Source organism: Chelonia mydas, chromosome 15, assembly GCF_015237465.2.
Source record: "Chelonia mydas isolate rCheMyd1 chromosome 15, rCheMyd1.pri.v2, whole genome shotgun sequence".
Lineage (NCBI taxonomy): Eukaryota > Metazoa > Chordata > Testudines > Cheloniidae > Chelonia > Chelonia mydas.
Genome location: NC_057856.1, coordinates 29,734,345 through 29,754,858, shown reverse-complemented (window position 1 = coordinate 29,754,858; position 20,514 = coordinate 29,734,345). Strand labels below are relative to the sequence as shown.

The 20,514-nt window shown below is 50.3% G+C and overlaps 1 protein-coding gene across 6 annotated transcripts in view; it reads right to left on the bottom strand.

Annotated features, from left to right (window-relative positions):
- Nucleotides 1–20,514, bottom strand: part of FAM222A (family with sequence similarity 222 member A) — a 105,720-nt gene that overhangs the window by 14,373 nt on the left and 70,833 nt on the right. The window contains exon 1 of one of the 6 annotated variants that reach the window (XM_043529526.1): nucleotides 9,171–9,245. The exons of the other annotated variants lie outside the window; for them this stretch is intronic. The gene's annotated coding sequence lies outside the window, so the exon portion shown is untranslated. Of the gene's footprint in view, nucleotides 1–9,170; nucleotides 9,246–20,514 lie in introns of those variants that run through there. 6 annotated transcript variants of the gene reach the window in all.

Sequence of the window (20,514 nt, the reverse complement as noted above, 5' to 3'; positions counted from 1 at the left end):
CCTTGCCACCCCAAGTTTTGTGTATATAGACAATGTTTGTTTAAAGCTATCTGCTGATAGTGACAATCCAGGCAGCCAGGGACATGTTTTAGCCACGGCCCCAATTCCAAAGACTTCCTATTAAAAGTGTATAAAGAGAAATCAAAGTAAAACCATGCGGAAAATTCAAAGGCCTAAAACCTAACCTTTCCCCTTGCCCTGCACCCCCCATGTGTCTCCATCACAAAAAAACTCACCCAAGAAGTAAAAATTGGTGGCTACAACCTGCCATCTGCTGCCCTCACACTGGTCCCTCTGTTTGCATGTTCCACGATGCTCCTCTCCCCCTGGCCTGTCCAGTCTATTTAGACTGTGTGCACTTTGTACGCAAAGCGCCGACCACAATGGCACCCTGTTCTGAGTTGGTCTCAAGCGATTATTGTAACAAACAGATAATAACCCTACGTGAAATTTCTGCATCCTCCGCGTCCCGACAGGAACATACGCTCTGCTTCGATCCCATTTTAGAAGGCAACCCTCAGGAGGATGCTGCTACCAGGCACCTCCCACTCCAAACTGTCTTGACATGGCCCTGTGAGATCTGCCCTCCCGGTGCGGCGCGGCAGGTGGAGTGCCAGCCAGGGAAGGGCTGTCTCCAGTGCCACAGTAATGGATTCAAAGCCATGTGACACAGACAATGCATGGCAGCCTCTGCTCTGGATCTGCCTGAGAAAAGCCACACTCCATCGGCCTTTCTAGCCACGCTCCAGCAAGAAACTGGCGAATTCCAATGCTCCTGCACCCAGCCAGCTCCAACGCTCTGCGGGCTGCAGGGAAGCCAGTCTGCTCTGGCAAGAAGCTGCTTTGCTGGGCCAGGGGAGCTGAAGAGCAGTGCAGGCCAGAGGGAGCCGGATCTCCACTTTACAGAAGGTGCCAAGGCTGTCAGTCTGCAATCGCCAGGACAGGAAGAGCAGGAGCTTTTACTGGAGCCAGTTCTAATGAGCCCCCCTCACCCCCCAAACTTATCAGTCTCCCCCCCGCCTCCGTTCTTTACACCTAGACTTTAGAAAGAGGACTCATTATTATTACTGTGTTTAAAGAATAGAATGGTTCCAGGGCTCAGGAGGAGCTGGTTCTGTGTGCAGGGTCTAGACTTGCACAATCCCCCAGCCGCTGACTCAGGTCCCCGGGCTTTCGGGAGTGTTTCGTTTGAAATCACCATTAAATAAAGCTGGAAGCTGAGATCAGGCACTGCTTGAGCACGCCGAATGCGAGCATGCCATCCATCCAGCACCGTGGGTCTAGGCTGCGGCTGGGAGGGGAGCTCTCTCCCCCACTGCCCTCAGGCTGGAGGCTTTACAGCAGAGGCGGCTAATGGCTGGGGTGTGGCTCAGAGCATCTTGTTTGCAGCTCTGTCACGCAGCATCCCACATCACATCCAGGGCAGGGGATTGGGGCCTTAGCTCAGTCTCACAGACATAAGGAAAGGATGTGTGCCTGGGGACGAGGTCGGTAACCCACCAGGGGCCACTTGGTGATCAGTGCTGATTTCAAGAGAGGATGTGACCGAGACTACAGCCTCCCGGCTGCAAATGAGGAGTCCACAAACCCCCATGCACTTTAATCCAGTTCTAAAGACTGCACCTGGCCTGGGAGAAGCGCTGGATGCATTTCATCCAGTCTGGGAGCCCTGCATGATTTGCTTGAGGGTCTGGCTCAGTCAATATTCCCCACACCAGCTTCTCCTCACGGAACGTAGGCGGCTGTGCCATGCTGCTAGCCTCGGACGGCAACCGGAGCACGAAGACAACAGAGCCAAGACCCATGTGCCTCTTCCAAGAGTGGAAGTGACATTCTGGGCACTAACTCAACGGCTGCTTGGGGCTCGATTCCCAACACGTGGTCATGACGCAAAGAGCCTCACTTTCAAAGGACGATGCACTGAATTTGCCTACCCAGGCTCCCACTGGCGCAGATGGGCAATGCCATATCTGGCTATCACAGGCCTGGCATGGCAGTGCGTGGGCCCAATCGCTGTGTGCGTATGCCTGCAGGCACCCCTGCAGTGCCCATTATTGGAGTTCAGCTCATGCTAGGATGGGTGGGCAGTGCCCTCGGAACAAGCACAGAGCTGGGCCCACCAGTGACCAATGTCCAGGCCAGGCCAATTGTGGAGAACTTTCCAACTGGCCAACTTGAATGCCGGGATCTCTCGGGTGGCCCAAATCCCCTGCCAAGCCACCGCCAATCTGAGCCATGCATCCTGTAGCCGCTGTAATCCTCCCGACAGACAGGCGGGATGAAAGACACACATCTGCATTCCCCTTCAAGACGGCACCGCTGTCCTTGGAGGTGGCAGCATTGTGAATACTCAATTAACATGCCACTAATTAGCTGGTGACACTTGCAGAATCCCTAATGAAAGCGTTCCATGGAGCAAGGGAGAAAGCGCCATCCATCTCACGGGAGGAAGGATGGAGACGGTGCCTGAGTGACGCACCGACGGCGGCTAAGCAGAGGCTAGGCTTGCCACAGGCCCAGGCATACTCCATGCTCCTGGCGACCCGGCAGCGAGGCCAGTTATAAGAGAGAGCGGGTTTTCCCCGGCCGCACGACTCCACCGTGGCCCTCGGTGGATGGACCCCTGAGCCAATGGGCATTTGCTAATTTAAAGCAGGCAGGAGCAAAAGCACGACGGTGTTTGCAGCACGGGTCCACAGCAGAGCTCTCAGAACAGGGGCTGCCCTGCAGGGATCGGCTCTGAGAGAAGCGCTTCCTTGGGTGGGCTGCCAGGCAGCAGACAGACTCGGTGGGGGAAGATCCCTTTGGATCTCAGCCTGGACAGGTGGGGCAGCTGAAGTTTGCTGCTGTCCCTGCCTCACACAGAGTCAAAGCAGGCAAATTTACCAGCGCAGCTATACCGCTCTCGTTATAGCGGCACAAATCCTGTGTGGCTCTCTGGATAACAGTGTCCACGTGGGCATTCTGCCGGCAGAACCCCTATGGTCGATTATACCGGTGCATTTCCCCACGCAGACAAGCCCCAAGTCTCTCCCCACAAAGGCAGCAGAGCATGCAGCCAGGGAACAGCAGTTCTCAGGGGCAAAGGATGACGGGGGAGCTGTCATGCAGCATGTGGATGCTGTATAGCCCAGCCGCAGGCATCGCTGTGCGGCTCTGCATGGGCTCAGTGAGACACACCTGGGCTCGAGGGATACAGAGGAAACGAGCACGTGAGCATTGCCGGAGGCTCTCTGTGCGAGGTTTGGCCAGGGCGTCCCATCAGGGATCAGCCCTGCACAGCGCTCACAAGGATGCGAAGGCAGGGCCTTCCTCACGGTGCCAGGAAGCACAAAGAGGCTTCAGGCGTGAATATCCTTGGTGCGCTCATGTCCAGGAGTCCCGAGAGGAGGGGCTGCAGGTCCCACGCAGGGCGGAGAGATTACAGCAGGCTCCTGGCACCAGCATGGCATGGGCTTCTCTCTGCCCCCCGGCACCTGCAGCTGCCCCCCGGCACCTGCAGCTGCCCCCCGGCACCTGCAGCTGCCCCCCGGCACCTGCAGCTGCCCCCTGGAAGCACTTCATAGAAAAGTAAAAAGAATAAGGACGACACAATATACAGAGGGAACAAGGAAAGGCTTTCAAGGCACATAAGGATGGTGTCCTGGAAGGCACAAAAAGGCTTCACTAAAAGCTCATTTAAGGAGAGAAGAAAGAGCCCTACTTTGTCGCCCTTCTACACACCAGCTGGGTTGGCTATGACAAGTCACAAATTCAGTGTGTTGTCACATATCAGGGTGACGCACCAAACCCCCACTGGGAAAATTATAGAGCTACCAATTTCCAAGAGGTTCCTGGCGTGTTCTTGCGCTCCACTGGTAAGCGGCTCCCCCTCTCTGGAATAATTACTGCTTTCTAACGGGCTGTAATTACTGTGAGATGCAAACTCTCCCAAATCACCGCCATCACCCGTCACGTACAGACAGCTTGCCTGACACTCAGCCGGTCGCCAGCATTTCTTCCCCTCCTCTGAAACTTGAACTGTCAAAGACATTACAGTAAGCCCCCATCTCAGCTCACAGAATATGCCGCAAACTAGGTTTCCTTATGGGGCCAGGTCAGCAGGGAAGACAGAGAATCTGTTCTGTTTAAAAGTTAATCTGTCATGGAACAATGCACCGCAGGGCTAGATCCTCAGTCAGCTAAATGCTGTCAATCCAGAGTAACTCCACTCTGCAAGGAGGGCATCCTGGAGCTCCAGCAGTGTCATGAAAGCACAACCTCCGTGTACTGGGCCTGCCTGCAGACAGCCCCGGCAGCCCCTGGCTTTCACCAGCACTAAATTCACACACACACACACAGAAAGTTAGTGCATGAAAAGTCAAACAAGCCTGGGTACAAGCTTGGCCCAGTATGCGTCCGTGTCTTATGTCATATTCTGACATCGGCACTCGTAGACGGAAGAGAAGATACTGCAAATTTCTTGAACGACACAATCAAATGGCAGTGTCTCTGTCCCAGATCACTATCAGCACTGGAAAAGCCCCAAATCAGACCTCCCTTCTTATATCAGTCTGCAGAACCCATGTAATTCTGGCTGTGTTTGTGTGTGTGAGTGAACCCGTGTAATTCCATGTGTGCGTGCACGCGCACCTGTGTGTGGGGGGTTGCGTTCATGCGTTTGTGGGCAAGGCTTGCTCTGAAAAACAAATCACGTAAAGCTCTTTCTCCTCGAACAAAACAATGCCAGCAATCCAACTCCCAACAGCAACCCTACAACAACAAACCAGTGGATGCACTCCCAGTGCTCATTAATCATAGAAATGTAGGGCTGGAAGGGACCTTGAGAGGTCATCAAGTCCAGCTCCCTATGCTGAGGCAGGGTCAAGAAAACCTAAAGCAAGCCTGACAGGTGTTTGCTGGACATGTTTTTAAAAACCTCCAGTGATGGGGATTCCAGAGGTTAACAAACCTTATAGTTAGAAAATTTTACCTATCATCTAATCTCAATCTCCCTTGCTGCAGATTAAGCTCATTATGTCTTGTCCTCCCTTCAGTGGACATGGAAAACAACTGATCACAGACCTCTTTATAACAGCCCTGAACATATTTGAAGACTATTCTCAGGTCCCCGTCCCATCTTCTTTTCTCAAGACTAACCAGGCCCAGTTTGCGTAACCTTCCCTCACAGGTCAGGGTTTCTAAACCTTTGATCATTTTTGTTGCTCCCCTCTGGACTCTCTCCACTTTGTCCAGATCTTTTTTAAGTGCGGCCCCCAGAACTGGACACAGTGCTCCAGCTAGGCCTCACCAGTGCCAAGGAGAGCAGGACAATGACCTCCCAGGGCTTACATACGACACTCCTGTTAATACTCCCCAGAATATTAGCCTTTTTTGCAACTGCATCACATTGACTCTTTCAATTTGTGATCCACTATAACCTCCACATCTTTTTCAGCAGTATTACCACCTAGCCAGTTAGTTAATCCCCATGGTGCACTTGGTTTTTCCTTCCTAAATGAAGCACTTTACCCTTGTATTTACTGAATTTCATCTTGTTAAATTCAGACCAATTCTCCAATTTGTTGAGGTCATTTTGAGTTTTCACCCTGTCCTCCAAAGTGCTTGCAACCCCTCCCACCTTGGTGTCATCTGCAAATTTTATAAGCATATTCTGCATTCTATTACCCAGGTCATTAATGAAATTATTGACTAGTACAGGAACAAGGACTGACCCCTGCGGGACCCCATTAGATATGCCTTCCCGTTTTGACAGTGAACCACTGATAATTACTCTTTGGGTATGGTCTTTCAGCCAGTTGTGCATCCACCTTATAGTAATTTCACCTAGAGCACATTTCCCTCGTTTGCTTATGAGAATGTCAAAAGCCTTACTAAAATCAAGGTACAGCATGCCTACTGATTCCCCCCTATCCGCTAGGCCAGTAACCCTGTCAAAGAAAGAAATTAGGTTGGTCTGGTGTGATTTGTTCTTGACAAATCCTTGCTGGCTATTCCTTATAACCCCATTATCCTCTAGGTGCTTACAAATTGATTGTTTAATAATTTGTTTCAGTATCATGGCAGGTATGGAAGTTAAGCTGACCAGTCTATCATTCCCTGGGTCCTTTTTGTTTCCCTTTTCAAAGACATGTTTGCCCCTGTCCAGCCCTCTGGGACCTCACCCACCCTCCAGGAGTTCTCAGTAATAATTGCTAAAGGTTCCGAGATAGCTTCAGTTGGTCCTTAAACATCCTAAGACGAATTTCATCAGGCCCTGGAGACTTGAATAGTCCTAACGTATCTAAATATTCTTTAACCTGTTCTTTCCCTATTTTGGCTTGTGTTCCTTTCCCTTTGTTGCTAATATTAATTGTGTTGAGTATCTGGTCACCATTTAACTTTTTAAATGAAGACTGAAGCAAAACAGGCATTAGACACCTCAGCTTCCTTGACGTCATCACTCATTAGGTCTCCTTCCCTGGTAAGTAGAGGTTCTACATTTATCTTGGTCTTTCTCTGGCATTTAAAGAACCTCTTCTCACTGCCTTTTATGTCCCTTGCTAGGCATAACTCATTTTGTGCCTTAGCCTTTCTGGTTTTGTCCCTACATGCTTGTGTTGTTCTTTTGTGCTCCTTTCAGCAATCTGTCCACGTTTCCACCTTCTGTAAGATTCCTTTGCGGTTTTGAGGTCATTAAAGAGCCCCTGATGGAGCCATACTGGCCTCTATCTATTCTTCCTATCTTTCCTTGGCATCGGGTGCAAATACAATACAATCTTAAGTTTAATGACTGTACAGAACAAACTATGGGGACTATCCCAGTGCTCATGAACGACTCTGCAACAATAAACCAGCGTTCATAAGAAGAGGGAAAAATCAAAGTTTCTGGGGTAGAACAGGCTCCAATCTTCTTTTTCTTCCCCTTTATCCCCTCAACTGGGGTCAGTTCGTTGCGCAAGCATCCGCCATCTTCATCTGAAATATCCCAGATTGGTTTCAGTAGCCTCTGAGAGATCAAGGCCGATTCCAGGAGACTCCCAGCCAATCCCGGAGGGTTGGCAACCCTATAAAACGCACTTCCCGGCCTCCCTTAGCACACATCAACAATGGCTTCCCCCTTACAAAACTCTGGCTCTCTGTGGGTAATCTCTCCCCGCCGGCTTGTTTTTGAGTGGATAACAATGCTGAAGAATCAGCTTTGGATTTCTCCCCTCCTCCCCTGACCTGTTCTATTTTTCTAGGCCGCACTCAATATCAACTAAATAATTGAATCTGCTCAGCAGCCAAAGATTTGTTTTGAATTTTATTGGAATTTTAAATTGTTTTGTTTCTTCAGTATTTTATTACTGTAAATGGAAAACGCATTGCCCGCAGTAATAATCCTATGGCTTTTTATATTACTGCAAGCTTCTGCTCAAAGCATTATTGGAAAGCTAGGCAGAAATGAGAAGCCATTATAATGGGCAGCATAGGCTTATAAGATTACGCCTCCAGCTAAACAACTTTTTACTTTAGCAAATTGGCCACCAAACAGTTCAAGATACAGATTTAACTCTGGACCCAAGAATATTGCAATATAAAATAAATCTTAGTTTATGGATTGGGGGCACTTCAGCCCAATTCTGTTCTGAGCAGTGCAGTCATTTCAAAATGTCTGGCTCTGACGGCAAGTAACATTTGGTAGCCACAGGCAGATACCGAGCCCAGAAATGCAATGAGGGCTTTTCAGACAAGATCCCCTAGAGCTCAGAGCTATTCTGGCCCCCTGCTGAAGGCTGGATCCCTAAAGAGAAAGGGCACGGATCTGAGGCGACAAAGAGGCCGCAAACATACAGTCGGACCAGGGGACAGGAGACAAGACCTGGCTCTTTAATCTGAGTCGGCAATCAGCAAAAGCTTCCTTAAAAAGCCCAGATGGTTTGCAAGCTGTGAAAGCCTCCCAAAACGATTAAATAATGTTTAAAGTTACCAGTAACCACCCAGTGTTCTCCCCCAGGCCCTGCCCTGGGACATGTTCTCTTATTGGCAGAATTCTGGAAGTGCACTGAGCTGGTACGTGTGCAAACCTTTAAAGAGAAATTACACAAGTTAACGTTGGGCAAATTACTTTAACGCTTTGTGCCTCAGGTCCCCACCTTACGCTTGCATGCTGCAGTGCTGCCAATCCCGAGCATTCAAAAATCACAAGCCAAGCCAGAAAAAAGCATGATACTGGCTTAAAAATCAGGAGATTTTAAAATCAAGGTGGGGTCTTTTGGTTCTGAGCCTCGGGGGTCACGTTTTCAAACTTTTCTCCGCAGCCATGAGAGCTACACACGTAAGGAACAACATGACTCCAGGAGCTAGGGCTTTAAAGAAAACATCAAATATAGCAACGCATGATTATAGTCCTTCCTGCTGCCCTCTGCGCACCTTGTCTAGTTAGACTGTAAGCTCTTCGGGGCTGGGACTGGCTCCCGCTGTATGTACGAACAGTGCCTAGCACAGCAGGGGTCTCCACCACTGCAATACAAACATGAGGGGTGAAGCATTACCACCCTTTAGGGGTAGACACTGGGGGGGGGGGGGGGGTTTAGTTAATTAAGAAACTATAAAGAGCATTGGGGCAACCACCCCTCCCCAAAACACACCACCACCTTCCCCTGAGGGCAAACCCTCAGATCTGAGGGATGACCAAAGGGAATAATTAACACGCTCATTCTGCGGCCAGAATTACCAAATTCTGGCTGTGACGCTAACCCAGATGAGCCGCATGCTCCCGGACGAGAGGTGCATTTGAGCCCCACGGTTCCCAGCCCTAAGCAGAGAGGTTTATAATAACCTATTGCATGGGGGGCGGGGGGAGCGTGATGTGCTAAACAAAAACACCCTTATTGAGGGGGAAGAAGAACCCAGCACTAATTGGAAGGCGGACAATACCTGAGCTTGTATAATGCAGGAGCCAGCCAGCCCAAACTCACAACAGTTACCAATTAAACCCGGCAGCACGGCAAACACAGTTCCGGTTATGCTCAGAGACACAATAGACCCTGGAAAAGCCCAGCTGCCAGGCCCCTAATTAACCCTGATTTTCACTGTACACTTTGAAATGCAGGAAGGCAGTTACAAAGTGGAGAACAAGGCAGGGTTAATAACAGAGACCTAAATTGCAGGCCCACAGGGCCTAGGCCTCAATTGAAATAACAGACCTGTCCAGGCTGCTCAGCTGTCAGTCAGTCAAACAATTCAACACCCAGGAGCTTAGTGACAGGAAAGGAACAGCAGCATCTGGGCTCTGACAATCGGTCTCTGCTCATTTCAAACAGCTGCAGGATCAAACTAGCATTTGTAATGAAGTGAGACGGCAGCAGGCTCCAGCCGCCCCGACCCAGCCTGGGATCGTCTCCGTTTGCCTCCCAGAAAAGGGGAGCGCGTCCCGAGGGCCTCGGACCCCCCCCAGCATCCAGGCGAGGGAGAGGGCGAGCACAGAGCCAATGTATGGCTTTAAATGTGGGCCACGAAGTCACAGGTGCTGTATGCCGTGGACGCTGGGCTCGCTGGCACTGATACATAGAAAGGATACGACAAGCCACAAGCCTCCGAGAGCTGGTTCCTGTCCTCGGCTGAGTGAGATGGAAGAGATAACACAGCCGCTCTGGGGCTGGGCTAGTTCACGCCTCCGCTCCCCAGGTTGGGCTGCTGGGGAGCTTAGGCAGGCATGTGTGGGTGTCGGCGCTGCCCTGGGAGCATCGCTTATAGAACAAAGGGAGGAAATCGTAACCTGGAGGGTCCTGGCCGCTGTATGCCAGGAATCAGGGGCTTCTGCGCTCAGGGGAAGACGTCAGCGTTTGAGCTGGAAGTTTACGTGATGGGGGGTAGTAAATTTAAATAGCAGCTTGGCTAGAAAATGGCCCCAAGCCCTAGACGTTGCTTTTGTCTGGTCTCCGGTTACTTCCATTTGCAGCTGTTTGGCTCAGCTCTCCAGGGATAGCATGGAGCTCGGGAAAGGCTCCTGCTTCAGGGGGTTGCTGCGGAGTTGAAATCCAGTCAGGGACAGGCCTAGGCCTGAGTGGGAACCTATGCAGGAGAGAGAGCACTCAGCCCGATGTGCCAGTCAATTGTGGCAAGAATGAGCCAAGGGCCAGAGCAGGTGGATGGCTCTGCAGGGCACAAGCGTCCAGGGAATACATACAACTAACGGCACTGGCCAACCAGAATCCAACCGGAGTACATATGGGGAGCATGTGTGTCGCTGAAAATCAAAGGTCTCATCATTCTCTCTGCACTCCATCGCCCAGAGTGGTGATACTCATGGGCTACTCAGGAACATCCCTCCCAGAGCCCCCTTTCCCCATCACCAGGGATGGGGAGGGCACGGATTTCAGTGGAACATCAGAAGAACACACCTGAACATTCAGGTAAGCGTTCCAGCACTCGTCTAGCGGGCTGCCGAATATTCGGGGCACATCCAACAGGTACTCTCTGCCTGGGGGGACCCGAACTTTCAGCAGCACAGCAGATGTGCTCTACCGGGACACACCTGGGACCTCCAGCATTCAAACCAGTTAACCCGGGGCGCGCTGCCTGCTGGGGGACGGCGAGATTAGCTCCCGGCCTATGAAAAGACGTGTCCCTCCCCCGATTTCTTCACTCCTCTGCAGATAAAATGGGACAAATCTTATTTTCATACATCTAACAGGCAAAAATATTTTGTGACAAATGAAATCATAATCTTTGGGGGTGAATCTTGATAACACTCCAGAAGGCAAAGCTGGAGATAGTTATACGCTACCTGGGCCCTGAATCAGTCCCAGCTTCCTGCATCTATAAACACGGCTCTATTTATTTAATTTATTTATTTTAAAAGGAAAGAAGTAACCAATGTGACCAGCAGAGCTAGTGCAGCTCACCAAGCACACAACGAAGTGTGTGAGGGCTGAGGCCAAGGTAATCTGTATCGAAGGGATCCAGCTACAGAACGAACGCCCAGAGGAGACTGGGCAGACCCAGCGTCTGTTGGTCTTTAGCCTCTTTGGAAAAGCTTTTCCACTATTGCAAGAACAACCCCCTCCCCCAATATGAACACCCTCGTCTACCTAAACACCCGCCTTGGTGAAACCCCATTGGTTTTCCCAGGCCCGCCAGCACCCTCGTTCACCGAAACCAGCCCACCAAACAAGCACAAAACCAGAGTTCTGACTCTGAGACAGGGAGAGTCACCCTCCGGGAAGCCCACTGGAGACTACACTGTTGCCTTTGATTCTGCATGGAAGGAGCTCCGATACCATGGTGACAGGCTGCAGTCTAAAACCCTAAACGCAACTGATCCTCGTGCCGGGTGGCGGAGCAGCAGGGGATCAGTACGACACATGCTGCCCATTCACACCTATCAGTTGCCAGTTGCATTATGGTTGTTTCCTAGAAGTCCCAACCCAGCCCAGGCCCCACTGTGCTGGGGGCTGAGACAACACACAGGCAGAGGCAGACCCTGCTCTGGAGAGTTTATACTCTCAAGAAAGATGCTGGACAAAGGGGAACTGAAGCTCTGACGGATTAAGGGGCTTGCCAAGGTCACACAGGGAATCTATGGCTGAGCCAAGGAATGAACCCAGAACTCTGGAGTGCGAGTCCACTGCCCTAACCCCAGGACAATCCTAACCCCAGGATAGATTTTTCAGCTCCTCTGCTGTGCATCTCTCCCTGCCGACGACACTGTGCGGTATTTAACCCACCCTCTTTGCTCAGGCAGGAGCAACAAACTGTTCATTTCCGCTCTGCATATCGTCCCTTCGCCTCCCGGCTCGAGCTCGGGGTGAGCGGTGCAAAGTAGTGCACTGTCAACTCGCTGGTAACCACCTCCCAGGGCATGAGCGAGAGCACCGAGAGACGGCAGGATGGAGCGTCTGGGGAGCCCACAGTCGTGGGTTCCTGTCTCTTCTGGGTCAGGGGGGCAGGTTCCTTTTTCCAAACATCCTCCACCCCGCTTCCCGAGCCTGTGCGGCTGGCAGGTGCCGAGTGCATGCTTTCCCTCCTCTCTCTGCACAGACAGGCCACCGGCAGCTTTCTGAAGCCCAGCCCACTTACCAATTGTCCCACTTTCCTTTTTAAGTGGAGTTTGAGCAAGGGGTTAAGAGGAGAGGAGCCAGCTCAGAAAGGAACAGGGGGATGCTGCAAAGCTAGCGTCACACACACTCTGGAATAACTATGAGCTCGGTCCTGAGGGGGGCCAAGTGCCCCCAGCTGCTACAGCCTGCACTCTGGATCAGGCCACTCACCCAGGTCTATCACGCTTACTCCACCGGTACCACTCGCAGAGCATAGTACTACTCAACTCTACCATAACCTCCATGCTTTACTCTCTGTTCCTGGAGCAGTCCCTTGATGAGCCAGACGCTGCTCTGACCCAGGTCATACCACTCCCTCTTTCTGCTGAAACCGTCAGTAGAGAATTAGTTAACAATGGGATCATCATTAGGGTTCAGAGTCAACGGCCTACTGAAATAAGCCCTGGTTTCAGGCTGTCTGCAGACCGTTCTGCACCTGGCTGCAACTCAGAAAGCTTCATTGGCAGCCATAGGGACAGAGACATTTAATTTGTGTGTTTATTTTAAATGGAAGCTCAGATTCTGCAGGGACAGCTGCTTCCAGCTGAGATTTGCTCGTACAGTGGGACAGTCAGCAGTGGGCCAGCATGCCCCATGCTGGTGCAGGGGTTCAGTGCACCTAGGCAAAAGCAGGAAATGCAAAAAATATTTTTTTCCCCAAATCTCAAAAAAGTACGTTTGGGGAGGTGGTTTGAGCAGATTCCTCTTGTGCATCCAGATCTGCAGAAGCAGCCAATATGGTCAATAACCCCCTTTGGGGAACAGGCCCTTCCAGCAGACCGTGGGCATGTTGCCTGCTCCCACGTTTTATTGCTCTGGCTGAGCAGGAGCATGAAAGCTGCAGCGGGGAATCACCAGTCATCCAGCGTCAGAGGAAGGCATCTGACCAGGGTGCCCACTATCCTCTGCTTTCCATCCAGCAAACGTTACAATAAAGCTATCATGTGTCCAGCGCTGGGCTTCACTCCATCCCCCCGCAGGATGCACCAGGCCTCAGTAAGATGCAGGGGCAAGAGGGCAGTAATTAAGGAGGATTTTAATTTGAGGAGGAGGGAAGGGTTTATAAGAGGCCTTTATATAGGATGGAGGCAGATATTAAAAGCAGCAGGCATTGAGAACCCGCAGCTGATCGATACCGCAGTGATCAGTATGCCAATGGTGGTTATTAAGGGATAATAGCAACCCAGTTGCCTCCCCCCATGCTCCCCTCCCCCCACCAGCTCACTCCTCCAAAGCAGATCTGATAGAGAGAGCAGGCTCCCATTGCCTGGCTACTATCTCTCTGATCTGTAGCACAGACCAAAGTCATTGTGGCGGTCTCCAAGCACGTATCATCCTGTTGCTAAGGGCATCTCAGGCAGGGGGGCCGAGGACCAGCCCCGAGGTACAGCGCCAAACACTGGCCTGTCCGGGCTCCAGCGCTAACGCTAGCTGCGTGACTTGGGACCTTTGAATCAGACACTTACAAGCCTGAGGCCGGTCTGTTAAGAGAGGGGAAGGGGAGACCCTAGTGAGTCTCAGCGAGCAACTGCAAGGAGCAGACCCAATTCCCATCTTCCAAGGAGGGGCACGGTGCTGCTTCCTGCCAGGGTGATGTCCCTGAATCTTCCTTGGGGACCCTGTCATCAGCATCAGCCTCTGGCTGACAGGGGCCTGATAAACAGGATGCCCCAGTCTGCATGAAAGAAGAAGGCCCTTTCTCTGTCCCCCATCCCAGAGCTTCCTGATACGGAGAGGAAACAATTTGCTGGTATTGTTTTCTGGGTCACCCTCTTATCTCACTCCACTGCCTGCCTCTGCTATTGCTGGCTGCCTCCCAAGGGGCAGAACTGAGAAACTGACCAGATTTGTAGCTGTTTCGCTGATGCCCACAGGCTTGGAATAGCAGCGGCCAGAAAGAGGCCCACAGGTACTCACTCCAGTGATGGGCAGTGCACAACCCTGCATAGGTTAGGTCATGAAATGGACCAGAGTCCAGTTACCATCACTATGGGAGAGCCCTGGACAGCAGGGAAGGTACTTGAGGTGTTTGTCTGCAGACTCAGGCAGCTAGTCCCGCACAGAGGGATACTGGGAAGGTTTCCTTCCTTCCTATCATAACTAGAAACGTTTTTTTTTTAAATTGAAATTTTAAATCTTGCAAAAACGGATGGATCCAGCCCTTTCCCTGGCCAGAGAAAGTTCTGTATTCACCAGTAAGGAGCGGATTTTCATCGTCAATCTATTAGAACAATCCAATCAACAATCCCCATTTCTGTGCCCTACATATAAGGAACAGATTTGGAATACTTAGCTTGCAGAAACCTTTAAAATAAATAAATAAAGATGGGCAAACTCCCCCTCCCCCCTTTTTGTTTTTAAAAGGGTCCCTGAAGTTAGGTTCCAATTCCATATATAGGCACCTAAGGGCTTGTCTATATTAGAAAGCTTTGCCTTTAACTATAGTGGCATTATGATAGTGGCCAAAACAAAACAAAAAAACCCCCAGCAATCCAACCAACCGTGAGGGGACAATTATACTGGGATAAAAGTGCTTATACTGGTATAGCTTAATCTGGTTCAGGAAACAAAATAAGCTAATGTCCGTATATCTGAGTCAACGTTAAGGTTTATACTGATATAACTATATTGGTAAAAAAATGATGCCCTGACCAGCATAGTTAGACTGCTGTAGCTTTTCTAGCATAGACCAGTAAGTGGCTTAATCTTTGAAAAGTGATGAGCAACCAATAGCTCCTATTAAAGTAATAGCAAACTGTATTGGGCCCATAAAGAGAGATGGGAAAAATTGACCTATGGCATTCTCTTCTATTATTCCCCTTTCAGTACCGCACCCAGCGAGAGCTAGGAACAGCACAGAACATATATGGGCTGAGAGTTCGAAAGCTGCCTGAGAGATCGGCATGCCCAAGTCCCACTACAATTAATGGGAACTGGGTTCCCCATTTGTGCAGGAGGCTTTGAAAATCTCAGCCCTACTCCCCGCGCAGAGGGACATTGAATCCAGGCAGACAACATGCGAATGCTGGGGGAGGAAAGGTGGGGGGGTCAGGAGGGGATTAGGATGCAGCGGTACTTTCACCTGGAGATAAACACCAGCTCCCTGCTGCATTGCTATAGAAGCGTTCGTGGTCATGAGCTTCGGATGGTCACATTAATCGCATAGGAGCGATGCAGCACACGAAGCCCCCTCCTCCCCTTCCCGAAAGGAGCAAAGAGTATTCAGTGAATACATTGCACTTGTACAGCTCCTTCCACGCAAGGGCCTCCAAGCGCTTTACAATGGTGAGTAAATGCCAGTAAGCCCATTTTACAGATGAGGAAACTGGCCTGGAGATGGGAAGTGACTTGCTCAACGTCATGCAGCAAACCAGTGGAAGAGCCAGGAACAGAACCCAGGAGCCCTGGCTGCCAGCCCTCGGGCACTCACTACCTCACCACTTCCTCGATAGACAGGTTGTTGTTGTATGCCACCTATGCTCGTTTTCTGTCGGGCTCACTCTTCTTTTCAGCCCCTTTGAAGTACCTGTGTTACTATGGAAGCGGCGTCACTGGGATGAGCGGAGCAGAGGTCACAAGCACCGTGAAAGTCACTTCATAAAATGGGTTGCAATGAATACGCTGCTTTAATAACTGCAGCGCTTTACGCCCTGGGTATCACGCAAACAGATGCAGTGAGTCTGTATGTGCCTCTGTGGCGGCTGCCATCTTGGCTGACACACCAGGGATTGAACCAGGGACCTCCAGACCTAAAGCATGAGCTACTACAGCGTGAGCTCAAAGTCTGTGTAGCTGAGGGATGTAACAACTCGTATCATCTGTGGATTGGCACAGACGGGGAGTCGTACCACACTATCACCTGCAGGTTGCTATATATAATATAGATACGCACAACCGACTCTAGCTCGTAACATTTCATATTCAGTTTTTATCAAGGATTACTGGGATTTGTTGTATCTCGGGGGTTGGGGGGGGGGGGGGGGGAGTCTACAGCCAATTTACAACACAATATTTTAGAAAACCGTGACACTGAAAAGTGGTTTTTGAATTGCTGCTGCCGCAGTCACAAAATCTAGCTGAAATCCCGTAATGTTGGACCCTTTCCCGGACCCCTCTGTGGTGGAGCTCAGCAAAATGGCCTTGAAACGACGAACTGACCACGCATGGTTGTGACTCCCTCAGAGCGGGTTCAAAATGACCAGCTCTGAGGAGTGTCTGCAGCAAAGAAGAAAACTACTTAGGTGACTTACTACAAGTACCACACGTTACTGCAATGGATTACTGGTGGTCCCCAATGTTCAGATCAGCAAGGAAATTAAACACCATCCCCCAGGCCACAAAAAATGATGAAGCGAACTAGAACAAAAGCATCTCAGTGCAGGTCGGCTCGAGGAGTCAGGGAAAAATGCACATTCACTTCAAGGTCTTGAATTCAACCAACCACAACAGCCGGAGAAATCCATCAGAACAAACCCAGGCGGAAAGCCTCGGACAGCGAAAACCCAGCATCCTTAATGTGCAAAGACAACAACCTTCATGACAAAGCACAAAGAGAAGAGCAGAGGGTTTACCATCCCAACATACTCATCCATTAACACGTTCTCTTTTTAGGCTGACATGTCATTTCAGACGGGCCTTTTTCTCCCCTTTATTCTCTGCACTGAAGAAGCGAGAGGCTTTTCTGAGGCGTTTGCTGGATTGGATCACCCCAGGGCGAGCACTTTATTATCTGCAGTCAAAGCGTCACCACAAATACCATTCTACACACACACAAGTGTCACTTTCTATTTGTCTCCTCTCGGAGGTATTAGCACTGAGCTCTGCGCACAGCGCCACTTACAGAGAGTAAATGAAAAATAAACACTGCAGGATGGGGGGGGGGGGGTGAGGCTGGGAGAGGAGCATGGGGGAGGCACTTTCCCTTCACGGCCTTGCAAGCAAAAAACTATTTATCCTCAAAGAAACACAGCACAGCCATCTCCTCTGCTGCTGGGGCTGGGTTCGACTCCGGAGAGACCAACCACAGCCAGCCATATTCCAGGCACCCCGGGAAATTCTAGCTGGTTTATGCAATATGTTCTCCAAGGTACGCGACTCTAAAAATGCTTACACCTTCCAAAGAATGCACCTGACTTTAAAAGTTGGCCTCTTAATATTACTGTACAATCAAAATACTCACAGGCTGGCAGTGACATCAATATTTAAGGTTGCCTGACACTTCCCCTTACAAGACCCTGTTTTCAGTTGCTTATAACTTGGCCCTCAGGCATCGACTTTCTAATTTCCCTGGGGTCTGCTCAATCCTTTCTCTGCCCCAGGCCCCGCCCCACCCCTTCCTCCAAGGCCACGCCCCCACCCCATCTCTTCCCACCCCCACTCCGCCTCTTCCTGTCCCCGAGCGCACCCTGCCCTCACTCCTCTCCTCCCCACTAGTGCCTCCTGCAAACCATTGAACAGCTGATCCGCGGCGGGCAGAAGGCACTGGGAGGAAGCAGGAGGAGCTGATTGTTGGGGCCGCCAGGGGGTGCTGAGCACCAGGAGCACCCACGAAGTTGGCGCCTATGACTTTGCTAAACTTTAACTGTTTGGGCTGAAATTTTCCATGCCAGGAGCCTGCCTCCAGCTCAATTTTTCTGGAAAGTTTAAGGAAAAATGGTTCAGCCATTTCCGAGATGAAGATTAAGGAAACCTATATTGATTTGTCCATGTCAAAAACATCCTACAACTGTTTCATTGAGAAGCTCTATCGCTTCCACACTTTTGGAACAGGGACTTTAAATTTGTCAGGGGAGCTCCCCTGACATCACGAACGTGCCTTTTGCTCTCCCCACGAAAAGCTACACAAATTTGGCTGAATTATATAGGCTTCTGAACATTGTTGTTTGCACATGCTCAGTAAAGATTTGTGAGATGCTGGCACCTAAATTATCCAAAGATCCCATCTGCACAGAGCATGCTCAACCCGCACAGAGTGCACTGAATAGGCCCTTCCCTGAAACTGCTCCTCCCTGCTGCAGGGGCAGGCTGCTGGGGGTTCAAGGCACCAGAGTGGAGAACAGGGAAACTGTCACATGTACTCACAACACCTTCCCTCCTCGCTGCCTGTGTTTTAGATGTGGATAAGGAGGCAGCCACCTGACTGGAATGCAGGAGGGCATGGGGTACAGGACAGGGGAAGGGGAATCAGGGACAGACTCAGGTAGGGTGGGCAGTTAGCAAGAGGGGAAAAAAGCAGGGTAGACAGGCAAAGAAGGGAACTGGTGGCACAAGGGTCTATAACTAGGGCCCTACCAAATTCATGGTCCATTTTGGTCACTTTTAAAATTCATAAATTTCATGATTTCAGCTACTTAAATCTGAAATTTCACCATGTTGTAATTAATTGGGGGTGGGGTCAAGATTTTTTTGGGGGGAGGGGGGTTGTGGCACTGCTACCCTTACTTCCGCGCTGCTGCAGGCGGGGCGCTGCCTTCACAGCTGGGCTCCTGGCCAGCAGCCGCCGCTCTCCACCCAGCTCTGAAGGCAGCGCAGAAGTAAGGGTGGCAATACCACAACCCCCTAAAAAACCTTGCAACTCTCCTGCAACTCCCTTTTGGGTCAGAACCCCCTATTTGAGAAACACTGGTCTCCCCTGTGAAATCTGTATAGTATAAGGTAAAAGCCCCCAAAAGCCCAGATTTCACGGTCCGCGACCTGTTTTTCATGGCCGAGAATTTGGTAGGGCCCGATCTGTAACCACTAGAAAACACTCCCCTTCCGAACCCCGAAGTGAACCCAGCATTCCTGAGTCCCAGCATTCCTCTGCTGTCAGCAAATGCCATGGAACCCAAAGTGCACGTCTCATCCCCCTTTAGCGGCTGGCTCGCAAAAGAGGATAACAGCCTACTACTGCTGCAGTTACTCCATTAGCTCAAGCAATACAATGTCTGGGCTGTAGATCTAAAGGTCCCACCCTGCTGTCGACTCATGTGGTTCAATTAAATACTCTACTGTAAGGCACAGGCACAAGGGCCTGAATCAAGGTTACACGGGGAAACTTTCTGCATTTTCTGACTTGAGGGTTTGACTTTGCAACTGAAATAATGTTCATTGAATGCAGAGGGTTTGGCGTGTGCTAAATCGTAATAATAGAAAGGAGCCTCGGAGGATCTCAAAGGGTTTTGTGCACATTTGTTGAGCCTCCTGGCTCCCTGAGTTCAGCACTGGAGAGAGGAGGAAAGAAAGGAATGGGGCAGGCTCATCAGTGTCTGGAATCAGTAACAAGGGAGGTTTGGTGAGAAAACCAGGGAGAGGAATCTGAACTCAGAGCAATTTCGAGAGGCAGCACTCAAAAGAGACCAAGCCTTTTGCTAAAATACAGGAGCGTGTGCTGCTAAATAAGGACAACGGGTGTGTGTGACGGAGGTTACGAATTTTAGGATGAAATCCTGGCCCCGCCAAAGTCAATGGCCAATCTCCCACTGATTACAAAAGGGGGTAGGACTTTCCAAATGAAGTTCACACAGCAAGTCAATGGCACAGTTGGGAACAGATCCCAGGATCCAGACTGACAGTTTCCTGCTCTAAATACTAAACAATACTGCATCCATGTAATGATGCCTGGAATACGCAGCCTTTGCTCTTTGTTCTTGGTATATTTACACTTTAGCTATTGTGCACTGATGCTATTACTCCATTGTAAAGTGCATATAATGTTTCTGGGTTCAATCCTGCACACAGACAGCTGTTCGCCATCTCCCCGCAACATACTCCCTAGTCACACTGACATGATTTTGTTTTGTTTTTTAATCACTGTGCATATTCAGTACTTGCTGTTCACAATTCAAGCTGTCCTGGCTAGTAGTGATTGGTCACAATGCCTCACGACCCCTGACTGCATGAGCAGAATTCATACAGATCAGGAGCTTCTTCAAGCCCCGCTCCTAAGGGTTTGAATCTCTCAAAGAGAGGGAATAGGTAATCAGACTTCGGGAAGTGCAGAAATACTTAAACCCTGTCCTTCTGGACCACACCTTCCACCAGGCACTGTCCCAGGGGGTGGAGCAGAGTTTTAAACTGGCATGATTACTTGCCCCAAGTTTTATGTGGCATTCACTCAGTTCAAATAGAAATCTGGGGCCAGATTCTATGCTGGTGGAAAGTCAGCACAGCATCATTGACTAAGCCTCTCGAACTCTCTGGAGGGGGCCCTAAATTCAACTGGGGCCTCTAGGTGCTGCCATAGCATAAAGAAGAATAAACTAATGGGACCTCTCCGAGCTGGGCCAAAATCCCATGCTTACAATGACCAGATGCACATTTAGGGCACCGAACAAGCAAACACGCCTATCCAGGGTTGTAGAGTTCCCTTTAGATTTTATGATCTTAAGGGCACGGATTGTGTCTCCTTTGCAGCCCGTTCTGCACAATAGCAATCCTCACACGCAGTTACAATGCAATCTAAATAATC